The sequence below is a fragment of the Protopterus annectens genome, chromosome 13.part0, assembly GCF_019279795.1.
Source record: "Protopterus annectens isolate FY-2018-M chromosome 13.part0, PAN1.0, whole genome shotgun sequence".
NCBI lineage: Eukaryota > Metazoa > Chordata > Ceratodontiformes > Protopteridae > Protopterus > Protopterus annectens.
In genome coordinates, this window is record NC_056747.1 from 505,354,501 (window position 1) to 505,372,941 (window position 18,441).

General features: G+C 41.4%; 1 protein-coding gene across 9 annotated transcripts in view; it reads left to right on the top strand.

The window, feature by feature from the left end:
• The window catches only part of LOC122787415, a 678,631-nt gene that overhangs the window by 571,614 nt on the left and 88,576 nt on the right, over nt 1-18,441 (top strand). The gene's annotated exons all lie outside the window — the stretch shown is intronic.

Genomic DNA, 18,441 nt, shown 5'->3' on the forward strand with positions numbered 1-18,441 from the left:
AACAGTGGATTTAAGGGCACAGCAGTTCTAAATGTTCATCGTGTTACACTGCTGCAGTCATTACACTTGGGTTATCCTGCCGTCAGGCGGTCCCTCAGTTGGCCTGAGTTCCAAAGTCTTGGTCTGGCGTCGGTTGCTGTCGCTTCTTCCCTGACGTCAGTGCGACAGGGGTATAAAAGATGTAGCCGATGCCATTTTCTTCAGTCTTTCTTGCCGCGCGGTGCCCGAAGCAAAAGCAGTTCGCAAGTGTCGGTCGGCCGACTCCTGAGATTTTCATTCCAAATCTAGAACTGAAGTCTTCTACAAAGCTAAGTACCCCATTGGGGAAACTTTTTCATGTCTCAGACCGATGTCAGTAAAAGTTAATAACTGTATTTCTTGTGGGAAGCAAATACCTCATAAGGATTTCCATTCTTATTGTATCCCATGCCTAGGCCCAGACCACGACGTCACAGGTTGTCGGTTTTGTGCTAGGTTTAACAAGCACATTATTAAATGTCGGTTTGATTTTGCCTGACATTATTTTGGCAGAAAATTCAACTACACCATGCCGTCGGAACTACCGATGACCGGAATACACAAAAAGTGCAAAGACAAAGACAGGCATCCAAGGCCCAAAACTGACGACGAAGTCTCTTCTAGGCCAGTTGCCGGTTCTCCGGTTTTCAGTGAGGCGCCTTCGCAGCCCCTGTTGACCGCTTCTTTAGAACCACAGGCCGCCTCTGACTCCCACGTGGAGATGGCTGGGCCTTCAGATGCACCAGATTTACAGCCTACCGAGACTAACCCTTCAGAGGGATCCGGAGTAGCTGAACAACCCGCAACTTCAGAGGGTGTTTTCAGACCTATTCAGTTAACCATTAAATCTTCTGCTAAGTCTAAAACTCCCTTAAGAACAAGGAAACATATTGAACATTCACCAGGACAGGCCTCCATGCCTAAGAAACAAATGCTCAAAATGGCCGAAGACTTAATCACTCTGATCAGGGGGTCCCATCCCCCTCCTGATAAAAGGCCTAGACAGGATGCAGACTATGACTCATCCGACCACTTATCCATCTCTTCAGATTCATCCTCAGACCTAGGATACTCTTTACCCCCTTATGAGGATTCTGATGCTGCGGAATCAATTCCTTCAGCCTCTCCGCCAGGTGACTACTCCTTTGGGGAAACCTTACATACCATGAGGGAGCATTTCAATTGGGGGGGGGGGGCCAGTATTATTCAGAATCCAAGAAAAGGCTCAGAGATTTCCTTTTATTACCTCAACACAGACCCCTTGCTATTCCGCCAGTGTTAGATATTGTGGATGATGTGTATACTGAATCCAGTTTAAATCCTGATTCTTTACCTCCTGCTCCAGTTAAGCCAGACAGATACTACAGAGTCCCTGACTCTCACAAATTTCTTTATAAAAGCCCTGTTGCTGACCCTGAAACTAGTGCTCAGGGCCCCAAAGGGGTAAAGACCTCTTCAGCAAAAAATCCAGTCCCCTCTGACAGAGATTCCAGAGCATTAGACAGATGGGGGAAGAAAGTATATACATCGGCAACTTTAGCAATGAGGGCCTTAAATTGCCAGTTTCACATGCTAAAATATCAGCAGTATTTGATGTCTCAGTTGAAACAAAAAATGCTTCCAAATTCAGATCCTCCTAATTATAAGGAAATACAGGATTTATTGCATGCAGCTGAACAAGTGTGAAAACATACTTTGCAATGTGGTTTTGATTCATTAGAGGCTTCCTGTAGAGCAGCAGTTACAGGATCTGTCATTAGAAGACCTGCTTGGTTAAAAGAACAGACGTTACCAGATCATGATAAAGCAAAATTATTGGATGTTTTATTTGGAATTAAGGCAGAAGAGGTATTAAAGAAAATGGAGGATAAGGCAAAATCTATGCAAACGGTGAAGTATTTCTTACAGGTTCAGCCTACTCGATTTAGCAGAAATTGGCCAACAAAGAATTGTTCCTTTCCAGTTACAGACAGACCTCAACAGGGGCAGATACAGACATCCAAGAGGAAGAGGTCAACCACAAGGCCTCGACAATGGGGTGCATCAACCCAGAAAGAAGGGAAAGGCAGGCCTCAACCTTATAAAAAACAGCCCCAATGACTTCCCACTACAGCTGCCAAACAGTTCGCTCTTGGCATCCCCCTTGGGAGGAAAACTGGCACTTTTCTGTCACAATTGGCATATGATCACCAAAGACAAATGGGTTCTCAACATTGTATCACAAGGTTACAGGTTCACTTTCACACTCTGCCAAGGTTAAAAGGAATGCCAAATTCGCCAGCAAATCAATGGGCAGAGGCTCAAAGACAAATTACAGCACTCATGGACATGAGAGCTATTCAAAAGGTACCAACACAGTAGCAAGGACAAGGATTTTACTCAAGACTCTTTCTGGTTCCCAGAAAGGACAAAGCCTGGAGGCCCATTCTGGATCTTCCTTCTCTAAACACTTACCTGGATGTTCCAAAATTCAAAATGTTGACACTACAGCAGCTTCTTCCCATGCTGGGCAAGAAAGCTTGGCTCATGACTTTGGACCTCATGGAGGCATACCTGCATGTCCCTATCAGACAAAACTGCAGAGGATACCTCAGATTCATAGCTGGTTCAATGCACTACCAATTATCTGCACTGCCCTTTGGCTTATCTACTGTGCCCAGGGTCTTCACAAAGTGCCTGGCACCAGTAATTGCATTTTGCAGACAGAAAGGAATTCAAATTTATCCATACCTGGACGACTGCGTGATTCAAGCAGAGAGCAAGGACATTCTTCTAAGGCATCTGGCGTTTGTAAAAAAAGTTATTACGTTGCCTAGGGTACACAGTAAGCGAAAAGAAGTCAAAACTAGTGCCCTCACAAGAGATAATATTCCTGGGTGCCAGCTTGAATACAACGGCCCAGATGTCTTATCTCACGCCAGACAAGCAAGGACAACTGACTCAATATTTTCAATTGATGGCAACAAAGACCCAACTCCCTGCAAGAAAAATTCTGCAGGCCTTGGGTTACATGGCATCTTGAATACTACTAATTCCATATGCCAGACTGCATATGAGGAAACTACAATGGTACCTAAAGAGTGTCTGGTCTCAACACTGTCACAGTTTGGAAACAGTAATACCACTAATTCCTTGCCTTCAACAGGAGTTTCAATGGTGGGCTCAAGCATGTCACCTCAACAAGGGACAGCCTTTCACTCAACCCACAGCCAGGCAAATACTGACAACAGATGCATCGGATTACGCCTGGGGAGCACACATGGCAGGAAAATGTATTCAGGGCAAGTGGCCCACAGAACAAAGGCATCTTCACATAAATAAAAAAGAGATGCTAGCCATACAAAATGCCCTTATAGCTTTCAAGGACCTTCTGCATCCAGGACAACTACTAATAAAGACAGACAACACCACAGTTACGTGGTACATAAACAAGCAAGGGGGCACTCATTCTTATCCCCTCTGCAGACAAGCCATGACCTTGTGGAACACAGCTCTAACCTATCAAGTTCATCTGCAAGCACAATTCCTGCCAGGAGAGAAAAACACACTGGCAGACGACTTAAGCAGAAACATCATGGATCCGCACGAGTGGAAATTACATCCACAAATATTCAGAATGATAACACAAAAATGGTGGAGCCCGGACATATATCTGTTTGCATCCCAAATGAACTGCCAGCTACAGAACTTCTGCACAAGGACTTACCACCCACAAGCATGGAAAGTGGATACCCTCTCATTCAGCTGGAAAAACCTACAAGTATATGCTTTCCCACCACTACCTCTCCTTCCAAAGGTACTCATAAAAGCCAGGCAAGAAAAGCCAAAGATGATCCTGATTGCCCCAGACTGGCCACGCCAGCTCTGGTACCTTATCTTAAAGAACTTAGCACAAGGTCCACCCTGGATTTTGCCTCAAATCCCACATCTTCTGACTCAGCACAACAATCAAATATTTCACAGCCAGCTAAAGACATTAAACCTGGCTGCATGGCAGATTCCTTAGTCAAGCAAGCAATGCCTCTCTCCAAAGCTGTTATGGATGTCATTCTGGAGGCCAGAAGGCCTAGCACCAGGAAAGCCTATTCGGATAAATGGAAGAGATTCTGTGCCTGGAACCAGGCTCACAGCCTTGACCCTCTTGTCCCAAATATTCCTCAGATACTACAATATTTAACTGAGATGCTGGACAAAGGCCTCTCCTTTTCATCCATCAAGATCCACGCCTCTGCCATCTCTGCTCATTACAACACGGACCCACCTATTTTTTCTAATCCTTTGCTAAAACAGTACCTCAGAGGGGCTAAAAACATAAGACCGCCCCATAGAGCACCACCTCCAACTTGGGACCTCAACTTTGTGTTGGAAAAATTAACTTTACCTCCTTTTGAGCCAGCTAACACGGCAGATTTAAAATATGTCTCCTGGAAAACTGCTCTGCTCCTGGCAATAACCTCAGCATGAAGAGTTTCAGAATTACAGGCGCTAATGGCAGTGGAACCTTTCATCATTTTCCACCAAGACAGGGTGTCTTTAAGAACAAACCCTACTTTTATGCCAAAGGTGGTATCAAGTGTGGCTCTAAACCAAACTATTCACTTGCCAACTTTTTATCCAAATCCACAGAATAAAGGGGAGAGACTTCTACATTCCTTGGACATACACAGGCAGTTACGCTTCTACTTGGACAAAACGAAAGCTTTCAGAAAAACTGAGCGATTGTTTGTAGCATATGCTGCAGGAGCACAGGGAAAAGCCATTTCAAAACAGACCATTTCAAAATGGATAGGACACTGTATACGTTTCTGCTATACACACCATGGGAAAACTGTACCTAACAGCATTAGGTCTCATTCCACCAGGGCAACAGCCACTTCAACTGCCTACCTCAGAGGAGTACCTACCAAGGACATTTTGTAAGCAGCAACTTGGAGTTCTGTACTTAACCTTCACCAAGCATTACCATCTGCCTCTTTACTCTAAATCCAGAGCTGCCTTTACCACTGCAGTGCTGCAGGGCCTTATAGCCACCCCTAATGCCTTATAGAACCAGCCACCCTACCTCAGCTTTTGGATTCCACCCAAGTGTAATGACTGCAGCAGTGTAACACGATGAACATAGTACAGTTTTGTACCTACCATAAGTGTAGATGTTCGAGAGTATACACTGCTGCAGTCCAGGTTACCCTCCTTCCATCCCCTCTTACTTGCTGGTATGTACCCAAGTCTTCTACCCTTTGCTACCTATGGGGAGTATTTGCTAGTAACTGAAAGTTTTTGATTGCTTTTCTTATGTATGTTTTATTAGCAATTTGCATTGCCTACCTTTTTGGGGGCACCTGACATCTGGGGCAAGAAAAACTGAAGAAAATGGCGTCGGCTGCATCTTTTATACCCCTGTCGCACTGACGTCAGGGAAGAAGCGACAGCAACTGATGCTGGACCAAGACTTTGGAACTTAGGCCGACTGAGGGACCGCCTGACGGCAGGATAACCCAAGTGTAATGACTGCAGCAGTGTATACACTTGAACATCTACATTTATGGTAGGTACAAAACTGTACTTTAGGTCTGTTTCTCTTTCCTTTTCTGTTAGATGTGATATGTAGGTGTTTTTCCTGGCAGGCTAAGGCCCCTATGGTGGAAACTCTGAGCTGTAGTTCTTGCAGGCAAAGTAAGCGGGAACGATTCACAGATCACCTCTGCAGAGTAGAGGATGGGCATGTGTGCACTAACCACAATGAAATTATCGTATGCCATGTAAGAGAAGTGGTTAAGGTAAAACCCAGTGAAAAAGTTTCCCCTGCTGTCAGGATAGGGTCATACTGTACCCGTCTCCTGTCCACCTCACATCACTACAAAGATTGAGGAGGACCACTGTGACCCATCACATGGTGTGCATGACAGTAGAGTGGCACAGGAACTAAATAATGAAGAAAAATCACTTGGATAAACTAAAACAATTATATTATGTACGCCCATATCAGTGCTGTAGCATTCCTTACATAAGGGATCTCCTGCCAGGGATAGCCTAATGCCCAGCCAGTATATCAATGCCTTTAGAGTTCATAGGCATCGAACGTCACACATATGCCCCCCACACGAGGCATAGGACATAAAGACGACATATGGAAGTGCACAGCTCAGAACTTCTTGCTGCCAGTCCAAACACCATCATTCAGCATTGGTCTGAACGCTCTTCTTCTGTGGTGGTTACCAAGCTGTTTTCAGATAAGTGCCCCATTGGGGTTCTTTCTTATTTTTTCTTTTATTTTCATGTTGTTGGTTTCATGTCCTTCAGAAAAGGAAAACATCAATGTGGGAGGCAGATTCCCTGTAAAGATCATGACAAACAGTGTCTCTTCTGTTTTGGTACTTTTCATAACCATATGCAGTGTTCCCTCTAAGCTTTTACCTTCTACTAAGCTGCTTTCTTCAAGCAAGGATAGTACGACCATGGAAAGACTGAGCAAAAAGATTTATACTGTTTCCATCCTGGCTTTTACAACTATCAGTTTTCAGACTCATATTACTGGGTATATTTTAGCCCTTCTTTCTCAGGTAGATTCTGACCTTCCTGATTCTGAAGGGAAGATTTCAGCCACTTCCTGATTCTGAAGGGAAGATTTCAGCCATTTCCTTGTTGGGTTCTACCTCTCAAGTGGCTAGCCACTCTATTAAGTGTAGTTATGGTGCAGCTTATCCTTCTAAGGCTGCTACATTTGGTTCTGTTCTGAGGTGTTACTCTTGGTTTCCCCTTCAGGCATTGCCTGATGACATCAAGGCCAAATTGTTGGAGCTCCTCTTGATGATAAAAATATTTTTGGCAGTGCTGCTGCTGAACTTTTTTAATCCTTCCAGGATAAGGGCAAGGCCTTACAGGAATTGAAACATATTTTTGTTTCTTCTATCCCTAAGTTTCAAATGAATTATCCTTCAAATTCTGCTTTTATTTGCAAACAGTCTTGCCCTCCGTCAAAAGGTAAAAAGGGTTCAAGATGTGTGCATCCAGTTAAGTCTACTCGGATCCCTCTTTCTCAAAAACCTCCTTTTCAGGAGAAACCAGGCTGCGTCTGACATCTTCCTTCCGTTTTCCCTTAGCTGGGTTCCCTTGTCCCTTCATCTTTCCTTGTCCCTCCCAAATTGGTTACAGGTCACAAAAGACTCTTGGATTTTGTCCATCATCTGCCAGGTTTATTTCATGGTGTAGAAATCTCTTCCTCCACTTATGGGCATCCCTCTACCTCTTCAGGAGCAACTTCCTTTCTTTCCAGAGGTGCTTCATGCTCTTTTGGCCCAGGGAATCAGTGAAGTTGTGACCCTGCCCAGGAAGGGAGGGGGTTTTATTCCAGAATGTGTCTGGTCCCCAGGAAGGCAGGCACCTGGAGACTAATTCTGAATCTTTTTTAGCCCAACACCTTTCTAAAGGTACCCTCTTTTCTGATGTTGTCCCTTCAATCTTTGTTCCCTCTTCTTTTTCCTCAGGCATTTCTGGTATCTGTGGATCTCAAGGATGCCTACCTTTACATCACCATCCATCCACTTTTCAAAAAGCTTTTGCGTTTGTGTTTCTTTCTTGCATTTTTAGTTCTCTGCTTTGGCCTCTGTACTACCCCAAGGGTATTCAACAAATGCCTCGCTCCTGTCATTGGCTTTTGCAGGATGACAAAGGTTCAGATCTTTACTTATTTGGATGACCTTGCTCATTCAGGCTTCATCCTGTAATGGTTTGCTTCAGGACCTCCAGTTTAGTATTTCCCTGCTGCAAAGCCTGGGGTTCACCATAAATTTTCAAACATAAGTCCTGGTTTCTTCCCAGGATCATGATTTTCTCTGTTGCAGTATCCAGACCATTCCCATGCTGGCATCCCTGCCTTCCCCCAAGGCTCTCTCTCCAATTGTTTTTTCCAGTTTCCTGTTCCTCTGGATTCAGTCACAGCCAGGGACTTTGTCAGGGTCCTCAGGTTTTTGGCTCCCACCATTCCTATGATGCCTTTGGCCAGGCTCCGTATGAGAAAGCTGCAGTGGTACCTGAAGTCAGTGTGGCTTCAGCACTGCCATCCTCTGGATTCCTTCCCTGCCATATGCTCAGACTTCATTGGTGGATTCATCATCTTTCTCTCAACCCAGGGCTTCCTTTTCAACTTCCAGTCCCATCTCAAGAGCTATTTTTGTATGCTTCAGGCAGGGGTTGGGGCTGTTCAGCATCAAGGAAACGAGAGTTCTACTTCTAGCTCTTCAGACCTTTCATACACTCTTTCTTCCCGAGCTCCTCACAGTTTTTACAGACAATACTACAGTGATGTGGTCTGTCAATAAGCAACGGGGGACATGGTCCTACCTTCTTTAAAGGCTCGCTGCTCGGGTCTGGGATCTAGCTTCCCATATCAAGCGACTCTTTCAGGCTGTCTACATTGCTTCAGAGCAGAATATAGTGGCAGACTCTTTGAGCAGGTCCAACACACAGGCTGACAAATAGATGCTTCAGAGAGATGTGTTTCTGGACATTGCCCATCAGTGGCGTATTCCTCAGGTAGATCTTTTTGCTTCCCCTTTGAACAGCTTCCTGTATTCTGTTCCACAGTCCCAAGTCCTCTGGCTTGGAAGATGGATGCCTTATCTTTTCCCTGGAAGGGGATGTTTTTGTATGCCTTCCCTCCCATTCCTCTGCTTCGGAGGCTCCTACACAGGATTAGACAGGACTCACCCAAAATCTTGCTGCTGACTGCCTTTTGGTCCAGACAGAGTTGGTCTCCCCTTCTTTTTCATCTGGCAGGGGCAGTCCACCACAAGGTACCTCACTGGGTGGATCTTCTCATACATGACAAGTGGTCTCTTATCCATCCTAACTTGTTCACTCTTCAATTTCCACTATAGGTGATAGGTTTTGATCCCTTTTAGGAAACTGTTTTCTGAGGATGGGCTTTGGGTCCTGCAGGAGGCCAGGAAACCCACTACTAGAAAATCCTTTTGTCCAAATGGAAGAGATTTTCTGTCTGGTGCCTTTCTCATAGCCAGGATCCCTTTTCAGTGCAGATTCCTATGGTTCTCTCTGATCTGCTTCATGCTGGATTGGCATGTTATGTAGTTAAAGCTCACCTATCAGCAGTTTCTGCTTGTCTGCCCTTAACACCTCCTCTTGTCTCTATGTTTGAGGTCAAACAATTTGTTAAAGGCGTCCTTCATATCAGGCCTCCCAGGAAGCTTATTCTGCCTTCCTAGGACCTCAGTTTTATTTTTGAGAAATTGACTCTGACTTGTTTTGAGCCTGCTGCTTCAGCTTCCTTGCAACATTGTACTTGGAAGACTGTCCTTCTTTTTGCCCTTACTTCCGCTAAGAGAGTTAGTCTGAGCATCAAGCTCTTATGGCTGTTTCTCCCTTTTTAGTTTTTTACAGGGATAGGGGGTCTTTTTGTACTAATCCTTCTTTTATTTCCAGGGTGGTCAATGAGTTGTTTCTTAATCAGTCTATCAATTTGCCTTCCCTTTTTCCGTCTTTGCAGTCTGTAAGTAAGAAGGGTCTCCACACCTTGGATTTACATAGACCACTCAGGTATTATTTGGATAAGACTAGGGCTGTTCACAAATCTGAGGAACATTTTGTTTACTTTCATTCCTGGTCTTTGGTTTGGCAGTTTCTAAACAAACCATCTCTTCCTGGATTTCTTAAGCCATTTCTGTTTGTTATTGTTTTCATGGGACATATCTTTCCTCTTCTGTAAAATCTCATTCTGTCAGAGCTGTTGCTTCTTCTGGTGTCTTTTTCAAAGGACTGGATACCAGTTCCATCCTCGAGGCTGCTATTTGGACTTCTGTCCTTACCTTCACTAACCACTACAAGTTGGATGTCATTTTCAGATCAAGAACTGGCTTTGCCAGAGCTATCATGCATGGTTTTAAAGAGGGCTCTTCAGTGCCTTCCTCCTCCCTGGTTTCCTCTTGAGCTTTTGTACTCTCCATTCTGTAAGGAATGTTGCAACAGTGATATGAAAGGACATAGTGCAATTGTGTAATATCTTACCATAACAGTAGATTCCTTTTCTTCACTGTTGCAGTATTTCCTCCCTCCTTCATACCCCTTCTGCTCTGCCATATTCTTTTTGGCATCTTGGCTAGGGATTCTTTTCTTTCTTTTTTTTTCTGGTTGCACATGTTCTTCCTGGTCCCTAGGGACATAATGTTCTGAGGTGTGTGCATCTATACATCATCTTTATGCCCTAAGCCTTGTGTGGGGACCATACATGTGATGTATGACACCTGTGAGCTCTAAAGGCGTTGGTATACTGGCTGGGCATTGAGTTATCCTTGACAGGAAATCCCTTTTGGAAGGAATACTGCATTAATGAGCTATCCCTAATTACATCATATTTGCAGCACATGCTAACATATCATTTCTTAACTTCTGAACGTGCTTGTAAATTAAATGTCCCGGTGTTGCTACTTCTTATGTGAACAAGCTGCATTGATCAAAACCTTGTAGTGCACAGCGAGCTCAGTTACATAGAATGATAAAGTCCTGACTGTGATCCTCATGACCTGGATTTGAGTAATGGCCTGAGTGCTGAAGAAGCCTGCTGGGAATGGAAAGTACTGAAACTTGGCTCATCTGTCCTGGAGGGAAAGAGCCAGTGCAGTCTGTTGCATTGCAGATATCTTCTAATGAAAGAGGTATATAGCATGCAATGCTAATGACAATGGATGAGCACTCGGGTTTAACCTAGCGGTTGCTGAGTAGTTATTCATTGACCATAATCAGTCTGGCACAGAGGGGTGAATTAGGCTTAAGCAAAAATCCATGCCTCTTGTAAAATAAGGCTCACTGTCATTTGGTTGTCATCCTAGCCAGAACAATAAGATTAGGGTACCAGAAAGTGTTCCCCTTCAGAAAAAGGAGAGACTCCTTCTGTGATGTGATGTGGGAGCGTTAAGTTTAGGCTGGTAAATTGGAGTAAGTGGGGAGTGAAGCATTCATTAATCTTGATAGTCAGGGAGGTTCAGGTGATAAAGAAATAAGGTTGCCACCTATCTGTTCTTTTCAGACTATTCTGAATACAGTAAGATTGTCTGGTAGTCTAGAAACATTGTACAACTTTTATTTATTTATTTACAGGCATTTGTGTACCGGGGAATTCCGTCTGAGTAATGCCCATTTTCTGTGTAGGCCTGGAGAGAAAAGCTCCAGACAGTTAAGTATTATCAAATAAAAGAGTAGTATAGGTATAATTAAAATCATATGTATATGTCTGCAATTTGACAGTGGATGCAATAAAGTACGAGGAGACATTAGTGATATAATATTACCAAGAAAAAATTACAATTAACTGTGGCAATTAGCATATTTGAAAGTATTAGAAACATAGACTACTATGCTAGAAGATAAAAAAGATGATACACGTCCCCCCTAAATATGGGGAAAGGGCAAGTGTTGAAAGGGTATAAATAAATAGTATAATAAAAGGTTAGTAAGAATGTATGTCATACAGGAGAGGTACATGGTCATAGCCGTGAATTAGTGGGAAATTCTTTGACAGAGGATTTAAATGTATTGAGGTTTGATATAGGTATGATCGGATTTGGGATAGAGTTTCATAGTTTGGCTGTGGAATGTGAATAGAGACTTGGGCCAATATTTTTTTTTTTTTTGGTTTATACATTTCAAGCAGATTTTTTTATCTTTAGACCGCAAAAGGCAATTTGGGAGACAATGATAAAGTACTGAGGAGATATAGGGCCATGTAGAGGGGTTATATACTATTTTATGGGTTAGAAGAAGTTGTGCATGAGCTAGTTTTTGTGGGGGTTCTTGCCAGTTGAGAGCACATACTGCAGAGCATTGATAAGCTCTGTGTGGCATGTTAGCTGCAAATCTAGCTATCTTATTATGTCATTCCTCCAGTTGTGATTTAAGAGTGATCTGGATGTTAGTAAAAATGGGTGAACCATAGAGAAGGGAGGGTAAAAGATAACTGTTAGTAAGGGTGATTCTACTAGCTACTGTATTGTTTACAGAGGTAATGTGGAAGTTACTCTTAGCATTGGCATGGGACTTTGGAAAAAATAGTAGTAGTAGTTTATTTTTTGTGGAATTAAGTAAAGGTTGGGTTTGATGTAGCCACAGTTCAACTGAGTTGAAGGCATCTTGTGCCATGGGTTGTCATTTTAGCAAGCTGTCAGATGAGCAGATGAGAGTGGAGTTATCTGCATACTGAGTCGGGGAAACTTGCTGAGATGAAGTGTATAGGTTATTTATGAAAATGTTAAAGCAGTGGACCAAGAATAGTGTCTTAAGAAATAATGGTTTTATTAGGAGAAAAGGAGAGAGAGAAGAGAACCATTTGACAGATTAATAACGTTCAGGTAGACAGTTAGAGAACCATTGAAGAGTTGACTTGGAAAGGCCAAGAGAGGACATTTGAGTCAGAAGTTTTTCATGTGTCACAGTATCAAAGGCTTCCAAAAGATCTGGAAAACAGAAGAGACAAATTGTTCTTGGTCTCTAGCCTTATTAATGGTGCCAGAAAAGCTGAGGAGAGCTGTAGTGCTGCTATGGCCCATTTGGAAACCATGTTATGTTGATGTTAGGAAATCATTATGTAAGAGATACTGAATGCGTCATTTATGAATATACTTTTACAGGATCTTAAAAAGGGGGACAAGAAGGCAGTTGGCCTAAAGTTAGAGATTTCAGAAAAGTTACCTTCTTTATGGAGGAGAATATCGAAGAATTTATTGAACGTTCCACAGAGCAGGAACATGCGAGTCTTGAATAGGTCTGTTGGTTAGAATTGCGTCTGGGGTATGCAATAGTATCTGTAGTGAGCTGTAGATACTCAACAGAGGGAGATCATCAGCAAAATCAGAACAGGACAGGGATGTCAGGGCTAGTAGAGTTTTGAGGTGGGCTAAATGGATGGAGGTAAGGGAGGCTATGATGAAGAAAGTGTTACATTTGGTAGCCGTTTCTGAGGGGGATACGACTAAATAGGGATTTGGTGTGGAAGGAGAGCCAGACTGAAGAATTTTCTTAATTGATCATCAGACTTTTTTGTGATTATCTTGTGGGTATGTATAATTTGTTTTTGTCTAGGTGAATTTGCTTGGTAGTGAGGTTATGCAACCCTTTGTATAGATGTAAGATTTGAGGGGTTTTATCTTTGGGCTATTGTTTCCATGCTTTGTTATGTCTTTACATGAGAATTCTAGTAGAATAAGTCAGGGGATTTGAGTATGTTTTACTCTATTTCTGGTAGGGACAAGGGTATTTAAAGTATTTGTGAATATATTGTTGAATTTGTAGACTGTTACATCTAGGGGTAGGGTTTTGAGTAGAGAACAGTTGAAGGAATGTATTCAATTATTGAGTGTGTCAGGATGAAACTTAGAATGATTTCTGATAGTTCTATATTAATGTTTTTTAGCTTCTGGGTGATTTCTTTATTGGCGAATACAGGGCTGTGGTCACTAAGGGAATCGGATAGTACCTTAGAATTGGCATACTTGCTGGGGTCAGAGACAGGTATTCAGTTGAGGAGAGAATTTTTATGATTTGATCCCTTGAGTAAGAGAAGAAGTAAGTTAGGACGAGTAGTACGGGGAGTTAGATGTCCTAGATAACCAGATGATGATAACATCTCCTAATATAATGGTTTCAGTACTAATATTTATAGTTACCCAGCAAATAATTTCTTCTAATAAACTAATATAATTACCTGATGGTGTGTATAGAACAACTTTACGTAGCTTCTTATGCTTATTAACATTGAGAAGAGCGATAAGAAGTTCTGCATTTTGGAAGGTTGGCATGTCAGTTTTGAGGGGTGAGAAAGTTGGACATTTATTATATACAGTTGCATTGCCTCCCCTTTTTGTGTAATCTGTCACATCAAATTGTATTGTAGCCAGGAGACAGAATTTCAGAATCTCATATGGGATTTCAGCGATGTTTCGGTAATGACAGTAATGTCTGGTGAGCATTGAAGAAACCATGCTTGAAGGTCTGTAACTTTGTTTAGAATACTGAAAAAATGTGTGTCCTTGGTGCTCAGTAAAGCAAACACTTCTAAACCCAAAATAGAACTCATATAGTGTAGAAACCGCAGGGAAGGAAACTGATATAAAAAGCCACTCATTCCTTCAGTTTAAAATCCTCAAGAGCCAGAGGTTCATACAAAAATAAAATGTAATAAAAAAACAGGATAACACTGTATAAATTGGATGGCATTGTCCTTTTCCAATGTAGGACTTCATCAGAACCCCAAAGAAACAAATAATTACTTATATATCATTAATCATTCAACTCATGTGATCCACACTATCCAATCAGAAGACATAATCAACTATTAATTGCTTAAAATGAAATTAATGTGTGTATGTGTTTGTGTGTGTATATATATATATATATATATATATATATATATATATATATATGTATATATAAGCATTAAAATCAATGAAATCTACATTGAATATGCACACAAGATGTAATTATTCATATAATCCAAATTAAATTAATATTTACCAAATATGAAAACAAATATTTCATATTAAATGGTGTATTTTTCAAACTACAATTTAGTGGCTTTAAACTTTAGAGCTAGTAAAAGTGATACCTGTTCATTAAGACTAGGGAGGTTTGGGAGTTTAGAGCATTCAACTTTAATTGTCATCTAATTCTCTGTATTCAGGTAAGGTTTCCCATTGACCTCCACATTTATGTAGTACAACTTCCAAAATACTCAATCTAAAACTTTGTAAAATTGGTACAACATAGTTTGTGTTTTAAGAGAGAGTTATTCATGTTCTTTCTCAAAATGTTATAGTTATGTTCATAAATTATTTTATGAAAATGCCTCTCTATTTTACCTATGTAAAAACTTGAACAGCTGGAGCAAAGTGCAATATATTACCCCCTTAGTGGCACAGTTATCCTTAGTATGAAAGACTTTAGGATTATTCAAGTAATCTAAAATAATCCAGTCATCCTCTAAAATAGAGGAATATTGACTATATGCTTCACAGTTACATGAACCTGATATTAACATATTCTTGTACAGCCTATCAGGTTTTAAGGGTAACCCTCTAATATTTATCTGTCTTGAAAATGGAATCTGGGGTACTAGTTTAAATAGGTCAAAATCTATTTTTAAAATGTTCCCATTATTCTTGACTATATCTTTGTTCTGTTTAGCATCACTATTATACTTAATAACTAAAGATTTTGAAAAACTTGCCATCCCATTTTTTCTCCTACAAATCTCTTGTGCTCTATTGTGCTGTCTGATTCTATTAGGGGGTAGTATTTTGTACCCCATCCCTTGGCTACCTCTTCTCCTACCTTCAGGAGTAAATTATAAGGATAATCTCTTTCTAAGAACATATTTACCAATTTTTAATAATTCCGCTTTGAAAAGTTTAAAATTAGAGCACATTCTAGCTTCTCTCACTACTTGTCTTTTGCAGTGTTAGGGTGGCAATTCTTAAAAGGCAAGTATGTGTTGAAGAAGGTTAGTTTCCTATAAATGGTTGATTCGAAGCATTTCAAGTTGGTATTTTAAAAATAGTGACATCCAAGTAATTAACATTATTAATATTGTGCTGGTAAGTGAACTTCAAAAAATCTGTAGTGTTAGTAATATAGTTCACACATTTTCTTCAGATGCTACCTAGAAGATAAAGATATCATCCAGATATCTTAAATAAGTTCTACAACAATCTGTGTATATCGAATTCTGGATAGAGTTTTTTCTCCCAGCTATACATGACCAAATTTGCATAAACAGGGGTACACACTGCGCCCATTGTCAACCCTTGTATCTAAAGTATTTTACTTTGAAGTAGTTTAAAGTTGTTATATAGGATTAAGTCCATTCATTCCAAAAGAAACCTAATTAAACTGTTTTCAAAGTCAGTAAGTTCTAATGACACTGGGTAAAAAATATTTAGATCTGTTCTATGTGGTATACTTGTAAATAAGTTTATAATATCTATGATTAAGAAACTAATATCTTCAGTGTAAAACTATGTTTAATCTTTTAAAAAAAATCTGGAGAGCCTCTCAAAATATGAGGGGAGGAAGTGAGAGCATTCTTGAGATTCTGGTCCAGAAAAACAGCTAGTGGATAAGTTTTCTACCCTTCTGATTCTACTGTCAAACTATATGGGGGGTCTAAATGGTCCTTACCTTATGGACCACACTGAAACTAGAGCCATGCATTTGCCAAAAATCTGTGACGTGAAAGGCATACTGAATAACAGAGTTCGTGTCAGATCATTTAACCTTAGACACTTTATGCATTTATTATTTTTTTATATTCAACACAGTTATAAAAATGTTCTCCTTCCGTCATCAGGGTCAAATGAATCTTTTGCCAGTATTACACACTGGACTAGGAGGGCATGTGCAGCCCCTAGTGCTTCCCATTTCTTTTCTGCTGCTATTCTAGTTTGGAGCTTGATCATAACAAACATGATTGAAAAGTTACTATGTTTGATGACTAAATTGTGTAAAACTTTGAAGTGTTACCAGTTCAACATCAGGATCAACACTGGTACTGTTTCCTGCAACCCCAGAGAGATGTGTGATGTCAAAAACTGTGAGCTTTCATTTAGATCCGACCACAAGCTAATCACCCTAGACATCCACATCCCGCCCCCACCCCAAATTACGGAATCCACTGTAAAAAACTTCTCCAAAGAAAACTTCACACTTCTTAAGACAGACGTGGCAAACTTCATGACATCCTTGCAGACAGACAATAGAGGTACGACTGCTGAATCCTACACAAATGCACTTTATAAGCACTTACACGAGTGCATGGATCATGCTATCCCTAATAGAACCAAGATGCTATCCCCTAAAAAAAGGAAGCCAATCTGGTGGTCCTCTGCTTTAAACAAACTCTACAACAGAAGAAAGAAACTGTTGCAAAAAAGAGTAAAATCCCATGACTGGAGGAAATCCCTGGTCAACCTCAGTAAGAAGCTGAGATCCCTCATAAAGTCCTCCAAAGCTAGTTACGAAAACAAAATTGCCACTGACTCTAAGGACAACCACAAAGCATTCTATAGCTATGTCAAGAATCTCAATGGCAACACTCAGATCTGCTCTGAGTTACAGCACAATGGCACTAAATATACAGAACCAACTGATATTGCCAACATTCTGGCAGATAGGTTTAGTGCTAACTTTACCCCCCTTTCACCCCCTAGAGGGCCCATCTCTATACCGGAATAATGCAAAGTTCCTGTAATCACGGATGCTCATGTAAAAAACACACTCTCCAAAGCCAAGAACACAGCATCCATGGGACCTTACAATATCCCAGGCTGAGTTCTACACGAACTACAGAATGAACTGGCATCCTACCTAAGTACCATGTTCAGTCATAGCCTTACCTCAGGCTTTGTGCCCACTGAATGGCGCACCGCGACAGTTATCCCACTCCACAAAGGGGGAGCCACAATGGACCTCGGGAACTACTGCCCCATTAGCCTGACGAGCCTGGTCTGCAAGGCCATGGAACGTATCATCATGGAAGTCATAAACAAAGACATTGGTAATCTCCAAATTCTGGACCCTACCCAATTCGGATTTATAAAAGGCAGATCATGTCTCCTAAACCTGGTTGACTTCTTTGAAGCAGTCACCAAAGCTATAGATGAGGGTAAGGTGGTTCACACAGCTTATCTAGATCTCGCCAAGGCTTTCAACACCATCCCCCACTCTGGAATTATAGATAAGCTCACTAAACTAGGTATAAATCCCTATGTCACAAGATGGGTTGCCAACTGGCTCACGGACAGAACCCACACTATGAAAGTAGCAGACCAAAATCCGACTTCAGACCAGTGACAAGTGGAGTGCCACAGGGTTCAGTCCTGTGTCCTCTCCTGTTTGGTATCTACTTCTCTGAAGCACAGGCTAACACAGAAAGTCTTTGGCTAACAAAGTATGTAGATGACTGCAAACTAGGAGCCATAATCGAAACTCCTAATGATGTGGACATACTACAAAAGGGCCTCACTGAGACAGATGCCTGGTGTCAAAGCCATGGCCTTAAGCTCAATGCCAAAAAGTGTATTGTCATTCCCTTTGGTAAAAACTCTGTACGCATGAACTACCACATAGCTGGTAGTCTACTTAACACCGAAAATGTGATGAGACCTTGGGACACAGGTGGACAGTAGTCTCTCCTTTGATAATCACATCGCCACAGTGGTCAGGAAATCCTTCTATGTGGCTCACCTCATCACAAAAGGTTTCTCATCCAGAAAAAAAGAGGCCATTGTTCCTCTCTACTCATCACTCATTAGACCCATTATAGAGTGCAACACCCCTTTTGGTATGTACCTCACAAGACATCTACAACAACTGGAAAGGCCACAGAAATGCCTCACAAAGAGGATTACTGGCCTTAAACAGATG